This window comes from Cuculus canorus, chromosome 12, assembly GCF_017976375.1.
Source record: "Cuculus canorus isolate bCucCan1 chromosome 12, bCucCan1.pri, whole genome shotgun sequence".
Taxonomy (NCBI): domain Eukaryota; kingdom Metazoa; phylum Chordata; class Aves; order Cuculiformes; family Cuculidae; genus Cuculus; species Cuculus canorus.
Genome location: NC_071412.1, coordinates 11,481,537 through 11,495,966, shown reverse-complemented (window position 1 = coordinate 11,495,966; position 14,430 = coordinate 11,481,537). Strand labels below are relative to the sequence as shown.

Sequence of the window (14,430 nt, the reverse complement as noted above, 5' to 3'; positions counted from 1 at the left end):
TCAAGTTGGCTAAAGAAGATGGGCAGGGCTGAGACAGGCAGACACTTGAGTTTATTATTCGAGGGCTACAGGACCCAGGGAAAAACGATGCCCTCTCTTCCTCTAGAAGAGGGGCAAATCCTGCTGCCCTGCTCCCGAGTTGCCTATTTCCCAGCGACTTCGCAAAGAAACCCTTGCTTTCCATCGGGCGTACTCTTGCCTGGCTTTCCTCTTCGTAGAATCCCGCGTTCTCCTCTCCTATTTACCTTTAAAGCCGTTAATCGTCCCTTCGCTTCTTTTACTGCCGTAAAAGAAAAAGAAGGTGCAATTTACAAGCAAACCTGAACGAGAGCCCATACTGTATATCGGTTTTTAGCCAGCCCGATGTGATAGAACTCTCTCCCTGAGAATACCCTTTCGCATGGGATATTTCTCTGTACGTGTTTGTAAAAGTTTCGGGGTTCGCTAGCTCAAATTCAAACACTTTTAGATAACCAAAGGGGAGCTGGGGTTTATCGATAATGTGAGAAAAATTGGGGCAGGGCTGTGTTCTCGAAAACAGCAGTGGAACAAAATACCAGCAGGCAAAATCTGGTCGGCTGAGTCGAAGAGACAAACAGCTGTCTCTTCCGAAATTTGTCACCTTTTCTTACTTGATACAGTGCCCGAGTAGAGTACAAAATTGATATATTATTATTCCAAGAGTCCCGGCTAATTTGTCTTTTCAGATCGCTTTTAGAAAAAACTTCCAGGATTTTCTGATTTTTCACTTTCTTACCCCATCCTTAGAGCATGCTTCCGCCACATGCCCCAAACCTGCCTTCTAGTGTGGGTGCAGAATAATGTCATGTACCTGTGAAAGTGTCGGCTGCATTTTGAAATAAAATATAAGGAGAAGAGAAGCTGCTTCCTGAGCCACACCGCCTGATCTCAAAGCGCAAATACAGGTGAAAACGCGAGTGACAGCAGAGCAGAGAACATCTTTATTCTTCTGGGAGCTGCCTCTTTTCTCCTCTTCCTATATTATGATTTTCCTCATGCTATGGTTTAAAGTAAAACAGTTTTTTTCAACAGTCTTTCATTGAAGCAGCAACACATTTAAACTGATCTTTTGCAGTGTAGTCTCTTATGTGTGGCTAAAAGTCTTATCCAGAAGCAGTAAAGGCATATGGCTTTATCTCTCGGTAACTTTATACATGAAATGGAAGAGCAAGCAACTTTTGGGGATTTAGCAAAAGGACTTATCAGTGTAAGTAAGGATAAGAACAAACCTTGAGGCCCGTGGGAAGTTTGCCCTTGTGATACTGGCCAGGGTTTGTTACATTTTTTGTTAGAGGCTCATGACTTTCACCCTTTCTGCAAGCATCACTTCCAGAAACAGGCAGCTCCAGTTCGCGGTACAGATTGCTCTGGGATTTCGTTGGGGTTTGTTTATCCTTTGGAGGCAATCTCTCATGTTACAGGGGGTTCAACACTTCAAAAATAAATGTAAACCCGGAATAAGACCCATGAGCCAAAGAGAAACAACAAGCGTCAGACGCTGAAAGTCACCTGGCGGCAGGCTGGAAAGGGCTGGAGGGAGCATCATTTGCGGGGAAAGGGATACAGAGGTGCTGTGCGCTGTGGTTTGTGCCGAGTGCTTCTGCCTTCGGTCCTTCCGATGCAATAGCGCGCGGCTCAGGGCTGGCACAGGGCTGTCGGACTGGCACAGAGGTCACCCTTGGGCTCACAAAGTACAACACGCCTGTCCTCATATTATCTTGGCGACTGTCGCGTTTCTCCCTGACCCGAGGAGGATGAGGGGCTCCCCGAGCACTTGCTCACCTGCCATAAGGCATAAAGTTACTCCAGATGAAACTCTTTAAATTTACACTCTGACACTTCAAAACTTTTTTTTATCATTATTTATTTTTTTCCAGACCTGAGCACTCTTTTTTTTTCCCACCACCCCCGCCACCCCCCCGGCTCCCGAAATGTGAGTTTATTTTCCCGGTGCGAAACCTCTCCCAGAGACACCCGGCAAGCGCCGAGCGAGGCTTGAAGGGAGAGACGGAGCCGTTCTTCGTTGGCAACCAGCAGTGAAATGAGGCTGAAAAGCTGCCAGGGAGAATTAGGATGGTAGCCCTATCCTGCAAAATCAGATGGTTTAAAGTGTCCCTGAGCAGCTGTTAAGCTTGTTGGGTTTTTTATTATTATTATTATTATTATTTTCCGGCGTGGTTTTGGTTTGGTTTTTTTTTAACACCTGCGAAGTTTGTCTATGAGGATGCCACTAAAGACAGAAGTACTGAGCGCTTGACAGACTCCATAAAGTCCTTGGCATCCTTCTAGCTACGTGACAGGTCCAAGGACTAAGAGACAGGAGACGGGGTGTGAGCGCAGAGCCTCTCTCTGCCCGTTCGCACATCCCTGCAGACGGGCAGCAGATGCCCTCCTGGCCCCAAGGAAGGCTTGGGTGGGGAATCCGGGGGAAGTGGGTTGCTCTTGCCTCAGTCACATACGCTTTGGCTGTCCTGTGCGGCGAGAACGGGAAGAAGAAAAACCTCAGGACATTCAGACAGCCCCGATTTAATAGCAAAAAAATATAATTAAGTAAATAATTAAATAAATAAGAAAAAGAAAAAGAAAAAGAAAAAGAAAAAGAAAAAGAAAAAGAAAAAGAAAAAGAAAAAGAAAAAGAAAAAGAAGAGAAAAAGGAGATCTGGTACTGTCTGATCCTTGTTTTCTGAGGACAAGGTGGCACCGCAGCTCCAGCCGCTGCGCCCGAGCCGCCGGTGGCATCAGGGTTTCTTCTCACACCTATCATCTTCCCTATGTCTTCCAAACATGTGGAGCATTCTCTCTCTCCCCCCGCTTAATTCCACTTGCTGTTTCTTCTTATTGAGTTCTCCATGTCTCTCTGCAAGTTGTCATAACCTGTAATAAAATGCCCTTTTCGTCGGGAGTTAAAGTCCAGAGGGCATCAGATCCATTTCCAGCTGACAGCAGAGAAGCGAAGCAGGACAGCGGCTGCAGGATCGCTTTTGTCTGCCTCCAAGGCTTTAACCATTTCACACCGAGACACACCGAGGGCAACCGGACCTCGGTGTCCGGGCTGAGATCCCCCCCGGTCTCCCCCTGGTACTGCATCACAGCCTACCGTGATCCCCCAGCACCGCACTGGGAGCAGAGCTGGGGCTCCTGGGCAGCCCCTGCCCTGGCAGACCTTGCACATCCCTGCCAGGGAGAGCATCAAACAGCAGAGCATCCTTATGTCCCTGCTGGCCCAGCCCAGCCAAGCAAATTATTCTTCTTAGTCTTAGTCTTAGTCTTAGTCCTTTCTTTATTACTATTGCTGTTATTAATGTCATTAGAGTACACTGGAAGAAACATGAGCACTCTGTTATATATACTACCATATAGAAGGCAACATCAACATCAAATTCAACACCTGTGATGAATATGTGCTCTTTTTATGTCCATATTCGTATGCACTGCGAATAACGCATGACCCTAAATACGAACATCTATAGGTACGTGCTCTATATATATGTATGCTATACACTGTGCAAATTTATAAGTATACATATGTGTGTTTATATGCACCTAGAATAGTATGTAGGTAGACAGACAGGATTTCTGTGTGTTTTGCCGCACAAAAAAGTGTGTGTCCTGCCCAGTTTACTGCATCCTCTGTTTGCAGAGGCGTGTGTAGGACTTGAAAAGCACGCCAGAATATAAGGTGCGTAAGGCCAATGAGCCCTTACGTGGTTAAGTGTGATTTTTGTATTTTTTTAAAGACCAAGCAAACAGATAACAAACAGGAGGTGGGTTAAAAATACGCCCAGCAAGGTGTGCTGTAACCCTGGCGCTGCCCAGCATGTCCTGGCAAGAGGTCAGGCTGTGAGGCTGGTGGCGGGGCTGTGCCTCTGATCAAGTATTTATGGCCACTGTGTCTTTGCATAACATCTACTTTGCTTTCTTTAGTGGTTTCCTCCACTCCTTTCCCCGCTCCACCCTGCAAACAGCCTCAGTTCAGTTCCAGCCCCTGTGATGATATCAAGAAAGGTTTTTCTTTTTTTTTTTATGGTCAAGCCAAAGCGAGGTCATTCTAATAATACCCGAGGTCACTGGTGGGAGCCACCGAGTCTCCCAGTCATTTTTCATTTGCTTGCAACAGCTCCATCACAGGGATGGAGCTGGGAGCTGATGGCCATGTGATGTCACCAGCACATGCTAAGGGATTATAAGGGCAGGTACAGGGCAGGGTTGTGGATTAAAAATGATGGAAAAAAAAAAAATCACTATTAACTGCTTCACTCCAGCAGCCTGGTGGAGAAAAAAAAAAGGGTATAGACAAAGAGGGGGATTTTTTCCTCCCCTCCTCCAAATCAGTCCTCCAAAATGCCATCTCAACTGCTTCATTTTTTTTCAGATTTAGTGACTCAGCTGGAAAAGATCTGCAAAGCGTGTGAGGGAAGTCACTGCTTACTGTACCAGCTGCTGGGTAAAAGGTTGCAAAAGTAACCTTGCAATTACTCAGGGGCATTCCTCTCCCCTCCACCCAAATTAAAGGCCTCATTCCTTTCCTCCTGCCACCCAGGGCAAAGCCTGTAATAATGCCAGCAGGAGTCAGACCTAGACAAGTTTTTGGACCTAGACAGGTATGTGTGGGAGGGTGTGTGTTATTTTAACAACTTCTTTCTACCCTTCCTGCCCACTTGGAAAAAAAAAAAAGAAGAAAGAAGAGGAAGCAGACCTCTTGGTTAGATCACTCCCCGGTCAGTTGCAGTGCTCTTTGGCTGGAGGAGCCCTGGGGGAGGTGGGTATTGATTTAACCATGTGCACCAACTGTGAGGTTCACACTGCAAAGTGCCCCTCACGCAGCCACGCTCGCACTCAGACCTGCCCCTTGCCTCCAAGGAGTCACTCTGGAGAACTCAGTCCACATGTGTGGCCCATCGCTTAAATCCATATACTGAAACATTACACACTGGAAAGCCATGAGTTTTCACCAGTCTGCAGGGACCGGAGGAAGAAGCTACATAAATCAACTAGATTCCAAGTTTCCCTATAATTTAAGAAATATAATTACATTCTGCTCCAAAAGGTGCACAGGTAGGAAGTTTTTAACCTGTAGGATAACTAATAGTTTGGACAAAACACTCTTTCTCACTGGGAAACAAACCAAAAGTAAGATAAATTGCATATTAATCTTCACTCAACCTTTCATCATTGTACTGTTTTATCTTAGTCATCTCATCTTATTGCATTTGTTTATGAAATATGACCTTCCCATAGCCCGTTTTTCTGCATTTTTAATATTTTCTGATATATTAACTGTATAGTGACCATCAGTTTCACTATTTATTGTCTTCATGTATCTTTTAAAAATGGAATTATATGAAGAAGATTGGATATCAGTTGAAATTTTAGTCCAATATTTTTTAATCATTCAGTCTACAAAACAAAAAGCACTGATTGAAACGCAGCAATCCAGAATAGAACAACTAAGACAGAGAAGAATTTAGCGACTGTCTGGTTTATATGAGCACCTAAACTCTAGGCTTGTTTCACATTCCACAACCATTCATGAAAGTCTCACTATTGAGGTCAATGGACCTTGGATCAACTATTATTTAAGGGAGAGTGGATCAATGGGATGACGAGATGAATGGAAGTCAATGTAGTTGTGCAAAATACATTGGGATGTGTAAAACCTCTACTTTCTGTTTTCTGTGTCTGTTGTGTTCTCTTAATGCTCATTCCTGCAAATAATTTTTCTTTCAAATGCTGCCTCTCTTTTGAATGAAGAGGGAGAAACAGATGCAGCAGGAGAATGAATTTTTGAGCCAAATCATGCTGTTGTAAACAGTTGTGGCTGCAGCGAAACCCTCTGAAGGATGCTGAGCTATGGCAATACGGTATCTGCTCTGAGATGTGTTGTTAAGGACCTCCAGGTGCTACCCGGTATTTACTTCAGCAGTCCTGTCAGAATCAAAGGCTGATTTGTTAGGGTTTTTTTAACCCTGAGAAGACACAAACGCATGTGCTGCTCCTCAGATGAGAAAAATGTGGCACATTCTTCCTATCTGCCTATTTTCCACGAAAACATTCGTGTCCTGTTTACAATTAGGCCTGACTTGATTTATTGTAGTTAATAGGATTAGAGCATCAGCCTCTCACAAGAATGTTCAAATGCACGGGAAGAGTGGTACTGAGTTGCTGGTGTCTTTCTTCTCCTCCTGTGATGGGCATAAGGACACACCTCCAAGCAGAGGGGATTTGTCCAGTGGGAGCAAGTAGATTATCTGTATCTAGTGAAACAAGGCGTGCATGGCAACATTTGCCAAGGCTCAAAGCCAGAACCTACTCACTATAAAATAATTGTGTCACTACCTAACCAATGCACTCTTCATGTTTCATTTATCTTTTGACTGTAATTGAATGGTTGAAAAGCAAAAAAATGTAGACAAATTCCAGCTGTATTGAGATCTCTTTCTTTCTCTGCTACCATGGCCCATCATTAGATAGTTTCCTTCTCTGTACAGAAGGTCAGAGAGTATAAATATAAATTGCATTTTGCATTACTTCTAGATGAGTGAAGCTGTCAAAGCAATAATATAAGCTTTCAGTCCCACATTCTACCACTTCTTTCCCATTTTTTGGCCAGGAGGTCATGTGCAAATTGAACGTGACAGCCCAGACGACATGTCCAACAGACTTATATCGTTAGACTGTTTTGCCACGGCACTCATCACAACATTAAACCCACATTGGACTTAGAGCTCTTCAGTAGCTGCAAACAGTAGCTCAGACTTCTTGCTAAAAACTTTGTGTCCAAGTCAAGTTTGCATAAGAATAACGACTCTTTGGAAGATCTTGTTAAAAATGCAGAAAATGGGGGAAAAAAAATCTACAGGCAAACCTGAAAGAGCTGATCATAATAATGCGAAGTTTTAGTTGTTTGAAAGCTGTACGCACTTAAAACATATGTCTATGTCTGTACTCTTCAATTCTGTAAAATCCTGCTCCTACTCAAAATTTAGGTGAATATTCTATCATAAAAAACAATAATTCAGTATTTAGTGGATATTTTTCCTATCAGCATTCAAAAGAGGGAGAACAATCACCTAGTTGTTCACCTCGTTTTGTGTAAACAGAGTTAGCTTCATGTCTGTTGGATAAAACACTGTGTATGTCAGTTTATAATGTAGATGATCTGGAAATAAATGTATGTTACAGCACCAAAATCTGCACAGGCAGTCTCCACTAGCAGTTATTTGGATGGTGTAATTTAAATTAGTTAGTGAAAATAAATGCTACTGAATATTGTATTTTATATTAACTCAGATCAAAGTTTGTCTACAGAACACCAAAAGGATGAGACTGAGGTTGTCTTCAGCCGGAGCAGAATCAGATCTCAAAGTAGCTTCAGAAAGTTCTTTGTGCTTTGTACAGTGTTGCAGAAAAGTTAATGCTGAATGACAGCTAAACAAGATCGCTCTGGGGACAGAAAACAAGATTTCAAGCCCTTCACCTTTAGGTTCCTAAAAATGCAGCGCAGGTTGTGAAGAACTGAAAATTCTTAGCATCTGGCAGCAGTCTGCTTGGCCTATGCTAAAGAGCTGGTGGTCTTAGTCCAAATCTCGGCAGAAAAGAGTTCACATTATAAATGACATTATCTGGCAAACCTTTGCGATAGTCTGAGCAGAGAGGCCAAGAACTAAGTTGGCACAGAACCCCCTGCTTTCCCTCAACACAGAAATGTTCTCCCTAGATAAGGGCTGGGGCATACGGGTGGATCAAGAAAAGTCCCTGCCACTCTTGCTCTACCAGCTTTCCTTGAATTAACAAAGAACTTTATTTTCAAGGACTGTCAGGGTTTTTGCCTTTTTTTTTTTTTTTTTTTTCAGAAGGACTAAACTTAGAGTGAAGAGTTTGAGTCCCATCTGGTACAAATCAGTAGGAGCTTTGCAGGCTTCAGTAGAGCTACCCTGATTTACACCAGATGATGCTATTAGAGGACTGAACTCTCCAACAATAATTATAAAAAATGTCTTTGATTATGCATGTGCAACAACTATTTATGTTTACATTGCAGAGATTTGCATGGAGCACAGTGGGGAGTATTTTATCTCTTCAAAACATTGCACCAGCATGAATAATCCACCAACATTCAAATGAGCAAAGAAATACCTGCTTTTTACCACAAGATGGACCATAAAGATTTTTCTTCATGCATCTTTTTCAAACAGATTTGTCAATAATCCTCAAATGCAAAGTTCATTCTAAAGAAAGAAATGCGGAAAAAGAAAAAAGAGAAGATATGTTCTTTTCCAGGTGGTTACATTATAAATTGCTCTGAACAGCAAGGGAGTCTAGATACAACCAGACGATCCTGCATTTGAGAGAGAAGAGGATGGGGAAACCAAGGGAAAGTAGAACATCAAAAATGCCACAAGAAAGGCAGTACTGTACCTCATCTGACAGTCTTCAAAGCAAATTGTCAAGGAATACGAACCAGTTCAAATCCAGAGTGAATACTTGAAGCAATTGGACACAAACCTATCAAAGGCAGAGATGGAGATAATCATGTGAAAACCGGGAGATGTTCTGTTGAAGTACCAGCTTGGAACGGCACAAGAGAAATTACCATTGGGGTAATTACGCTGACATTTAAGCTTTCAAAATAGAAAATGCTTAAAATACACATTAATATATTGTACCTTTGACTCACAAGAGGAAAGGGAGATGAAAGCATAGGTAGTAGTCTTTTGATGTTGGAACTACATACACAGGTCTTCTGCTTTGACTTCTGGGGATTTTTTCTATTTGCAAATTGTGCTCTAGTGGTGCTTTGAAGGTATTAAATTTCTCAAATGAAGGCATGTTGCCCTCTCTAAATACAGCTTTCCTCTTGACAACCAGGTAGGAAAGGGTTGCTAGAATTGTAAGTTTGATGCCCAGCAGAGAACTGGAAGACACACAGACATAATTTTTATGCCCTAGCTCCTTCTATTCACCTTCACATCTTCCTTCCAATGCCCCGGGTGCTGGTGGCAGTCACACAGGTCTGGTAGAGCAGCATGGCCACAACTGCAAGGATAGCTGATCTCAGCGTGCATCCTTGGATGAAGTCACATAGCCCTGACTTTAAAAGCTTCTGGAAGTCGCTGGGAGAGTGCTGCATTGCTTTTCTACCCAAAGAACCTTGCTGCCTTTGAGAGCAACATCCACTTTTGCCAAGGGTGTCGAGACAACAATGGGAAGTCAAACACGAGGAGGAAGCAGAGACTCAAAATCTTGACAGCTCTGCGCTCTCAGCTATTTCTGTTGCTGAATGCTGGAAGGAAAAAGTAGAAACACCAACATATTCTTCCATTTATTCCCGACAGAAGTAGATTTTGCCCCACATTGGAAACAACACAGCACTGAACTCACCTGGGTGGTTTGGCAAAGACTCCAGCCTGTTGTTCAACGCAAATCACGTTGCCTCAGTTTCCCTATCAACAGAACGAGGATGTGATAACAATAATCTGCCTCTTGGGAGCAGTCTGAGCAGTAATTAGTGCTCTTATTAGCTCTTCCAAGATGAAATGTGTCACACAAATGGTCAGAGCTATTAAAGTGAATTTAATTGGCAAGGGCTTGAGAAGAAGTTCTGTCATAAACGGATATATTTGAACAAGTGAAGGGGCTGCTGGACTTGTTCCTGACACAGGGATGCCCTTTTGTATGACATAACAACACGAGCTCAGGATGGGAGAAGGAGAGCCATCCACTTGACACTCTAGGCACTTTAATGGGAGCCCAAGTTGGGAAGTCATATAAGATATATGCTCAGGATCAGTAAGAGACAGAAACCCAAGTTTAATTTATGAAGTAAATAGAGTGAAAGTGAGCTTCTCTACAAATCCTCTCTGTTCAAAGCAGTGGAAGAACAGAAAAAAACAGGCCCAGGCTGCCGCGGAGGATTTTAACAAGAGGAGCACAGGCTTAGTTGGGAGCTTCCAAATACCAGTCAGATAGGATAACTCTGTAATTTTGTAATTTTGTGGGTTTGTTTTTCTCTCAAAGTAGATATCTCTATTTTGATGGCTGTTTGGGGGGCAGCAAATAAGCCACTGTCTTTAAACGCCAGACTTTAATCCTAGCAAACTAGCCAAACCTCCAGGCACACTGCTCACCAGAATTTCAGTACGAGAGGAATCTGTCATGTTATCACTACGAAATGGGGCCAAATTTTCAAAGACATCTCTGCAGTGAGACTGAGAAATCCGGTACTAAGCCATTAGGGGATTTGCATTCACGGTTTGGGTTTCCAACATGACAATAGGAAGTTTAACTCTAAACACAGCCGCGTTGTACAAGTGCATGAAAAAAAACAAAGTGAGAAAAGCCTCTTTTCGTTTTCTGGGACAAGCATGAGTAAACTGAAGTGACAACTGTACTTTTGCCTTGCACACAGGCTTCCTTTGATTTTTCATGAGAGCTCAGACCCACAGAATCTGTGTTTATAGGAGCTAATCAGAAATATAGCAGAAGTTTTAAAAACTTCTTCTACTTCAGAATCAATGGATGTTGAGCATGGAAGTCACCCATTAAGTATTAATTTCATACTCCTGATATTCATTCTGCTAATGATTGCAAAGCTGTGTTTAGATCCTTAGAGGGGGTGTAGATGTCCAAGATATCAGGGGTAATGATTTTAGACTGAAAGAGGATAGATTTAAACTAGATATTAGGAAGAAATTCTTTACTGAGGGGGTGGTGAGGCACTGGAACAGGTTGTCCCAAGAAGCTGTGGATGGCCCATCCCTGGAGGTGTTCAAGGCCAGGCGGGATGGAGCTTTGAGCAACCTGGTTTAGTGGAAGGCATCCCTGACCATGGCAAGGGGGTGGAACTAGGAGATCTTTAAAGTCCCTTCCATCCCAAACCATCCTGTGATTCTGTGAAGATGAATTTGTTCTGAGAGTCCAGAGCCCAGTCCTCTCTGTCAGCTGGGTGAGCAAAAGTAGCGCTGGGTCACCACTTTCTTGCTGCTCGAGTGCAGGTGGCTGAGAGACCCTGCAGTGTGCAGATCTGGATGGGACTGAACAGAATTGGACAGTTTCGATGTCGTTGTAGACTGATCTTCCTCAGTGGCAACAGCTCTTGCAGGCTGCCAGTTACATTGAGTGTGCTTCTAAATCTGGTGTTTATTTTTCACTTGATTTTACTCTCCATCATGATTTAACCAGCTGGGTAAGCAATGTTTCTCTTTCCAATTTTATTGCTAACAGGTTTTGCCATGGCTCCTTTTCTTCTGCAGTTTATGCTTTTTTAAATTGGTAGCTGCTTTCATAATATCTGCAGTTAATACATCCCTTCCCTGAACCACAGTCAGCGTACTTACAGTGTTCTTTCAAATACCACTGTCAAGTCTGCATTGTCAATGGGTTTTTTGTCTTCTCTCCCTGTCTAAAAGAGGAGTTTGGGGCAGTCCATTAATGCTACTTGTGCCATACACTTCTTATAATTCCTTTACATGTGCTTCCTAAATTGTCCCATTCACTAGTGCTCTCCCAAGAAAGAATGTATAATCGTACAGTGGATGCTGAGTGAGATGCTCTTCTGGGGTAAAGGCTCTGCTGTCTGCCATAGTTTAAGGTAAATTTTTTAGCCCAGTCTCTGTTTTCTGCTGGTCCAGTATGGATCCATGGTTATTTCCATGTTTGCAGATCTTTGGTTATTTGCTTCATTGCATGTATTTTCATGTCATGTGATAAAATGCACTGAAAATAACTGTTTCAGTCCAGTATATGTGATAAAATACAATGAAAAGAGTTATAAATGTATCAAATCCAGAATATTTTTCCTTCTCCTCTTTTTTCTGCTCCTATCTTCCTTTTATTAAATGACTAATATCTTAATGCTTAGGGAACCCATCTATGATGCAGGGAGAACTTGTGTTCAAACCTTCTATTTATCAGTTTCATTCTGTGAATACCCTCACTGTGGGTCAATTTGTTATTCTCACACGAAGATCTCAGACACAAAAGTTTTGACCAGAAAGCCGTGTCTAGTTTTGAGACATCTTAAAGTTTAACTGCAACCGATGTAATTTATTTTTAAACATTTATATGCTCCAGTGGAAGGAATACATGCACACTTGGGATTCAAGCTAAAAAATCCCCAGGTCTCCTCTGCCAGAAGAGTTTGTTAGGGCTGTGGCTTGGATGTGCCGACTACAACCTCTTCCCTCTCCCAGGAACATCTGCGAGGAGGCGCTGCCGGAGGTGAGAGGAGAAAAGGCCACCATTCCTCAGCCAGGGCAAACTGACCTTTTAACCAATTCACAGTCACCACTTGCTTCGCGTATCATGGTCTCTAATACACAACTTTCTGCTGTCCTTATTAGACACTTGATTATTTTTATTTTGTGGAAGAGCTGCAATCATTGGTATTATTTTCCACAGCTCCAAGATCAGTAATAAACACACGCCATTCCTTTCTTACCCCAAAGCATTTAGTTTACAGATCTCCCTTATCAGATATGCTGTAATAAATTTGTGCTCTTATCGGGATGGTTGGGAGTCCATAAAATATTCCCTGAGGTGTAGGTGTGCATGAGCAGGAATGGGCAACATTTTTAGAGACATATTAATAAGCCAATGCCGGAGCAATTCAAAACATGAACCCTAGTTTTAGTTTAGGCATTAAGTCTGCACTGAGAAAAAGAAGTGCTGACGAAACGGGGTTGAAGAAACCTATCACCGCAAATATCTGTTCTTTGCAGACATTGTGTCAGCTGAGTTCTCACTCTCCTGCTTTTTGTGAACCACCTCAGGTTGTTGCTTAGATGATGCCTGACATACAAACAAAAATGAGCGTGGCCATCCCGAATGTTTGCACCACGGCTCACATCCTCTAAGGTGCTTAGGTGCCTACTCGTTGCGATGTGCCAGGGTGGTTTGACACCATCAGCCGAGTGACACCACAGCGCCCGAAGCCAGGCTCACCTGGCTCCGCAGGACTCCCCCAGACAGGGGGCACCAGGTGGTGCAAAGCCACTGTAGTGGATCCGGTGCCATCTGCCCTCCTGGCCACAAGCACAGAGGCTCTGGGATGCGCCAGCAAGTCCTGGCTGCCAGAACAACCCCTCGGTGCCGCCGACAGCTTGTGTGAGGGACAGGACTGTGTCCAGATGGCCTCAGATTTTGAGGAACTGCACTGAGAAATCAAAACTGAACTCACCCCTCCCACATGAGTGGTAGGGGCTGACAGCGTTTTCTTCTTCCATATTCCCCATATCCTACTCCTGTCATCTGCTACCCCTAACAATATCATCACTGACAATGCCACCCCATCACCGCGCAGGCTGGCAGCCATCCCCAGTTCCCCCTGACCTGCACCGCCTGTCACCTTCCCTCCGCCACCCTTCTGAGGTCCAGCCTGGTCTGCTGTGTGCTCCTTCTCCTCCTTTCTGTGTCTCCTTCCTCACCACAGCTTCCCATCTGTCACCCATCCCAAAAACCAAGTGACAGATCACTTTTCTCAGCATCCTGTGCCTATCTTCCAGACATCCTCTACACTCCCTTTTTCCATCGTACAGCAAGGTCATACTTCTTAACCTCACTTCCCAGATGCCCATATGCTTTCTTTTTTTTATATCATTCTTCCTTACTATATCTCTGCTTCTTTTTCAACACTGATGCCAACTTGGATCATTTATTTAGCCACAACTTCTACAATTGCCTTTTTTAGCTCCAGTCCCCTGATTCCCCTCTCACGGCAGTCATTCATTGTAAGGATGGTAGGTAGTCCCTCTTTATGATCACTTAAGAGATGTTCCAGCAGTGGGAACATTGAAAAAAAATAGGTCAGATGTAGCAGAAAATGTCTCATAAGTTGTCATTTAATTTAAAATGGACACTTGATGTAAAGTGTGTAACATATATGTAAGGTGACAGTGATGAACCCTTTCCACCACTGTTTAAAAATTGTCCTGTAAACACTTTTGGCTTCAAGGAGCACTTGCAGTGATGTGGATGGGCACCATTTAACAAGGCACATGTTATAATGCAAAAAAAAAAAACCCACCCAAATAAACAAAAGAAAAACCTTTCCTCCTTACTATGAGTTGCTTTTACTGGGGATAGCTTAACTGGTGGGACTAAGGAGACTGCATCCCTCTTCCCTCAGCAGCTAACAGACCAAGGTTTCCCAAGAGAAGCAATACAACCTCATCTCTATATTGGTACTATTTAAGCCCATTTGTGAAGAAAACCTGTTCTGTGCTGCAAAACCAGCCCTTCTCACTAATTAATCTTTATGGTCTGGAAAACGTAAGTGTTTCTTCCTGGCTTTTCTTTTGTCTGCCCCAGGCACACCATGAGCTCTTGCTTATCGTCTCCCTTCCCTTCTCACCAGTCTCCTTCTTGTCACCAGTGACCACTGATAATCACATCAAGCAACATCTTGACCCT

At 43.3% G+C, this 14,430-nt stretch overlaps 1 long non-coding RNA gene across 1 annotated transcript in view; it reads right to left on the bottom strand.

Moving 5' to 3' along the window:
* Positions 1-2,197: 2,197 nt before the first annotated feature.
* The window catches only part of LOC128853385 (uncharacterized), a 37,244-nt gene continuing 25,011 nt past the window's right edge, over positions 2,198-14,430 (bottom strand). Inside the window, exons 2-3 of the long non-coding RNA XR_008451900.1 lie at positions 8,440-8,526; positions 2,198-2,492 (exon numbers count right to left, since the gene is read on the bottom strand). This is a non-coding gene — a long non-coding RNA (uncharacterized LOC128853385). The remainder of the gene's footprint in view (positions 2,493-8,439; positions 8,527-14,430) is intronic.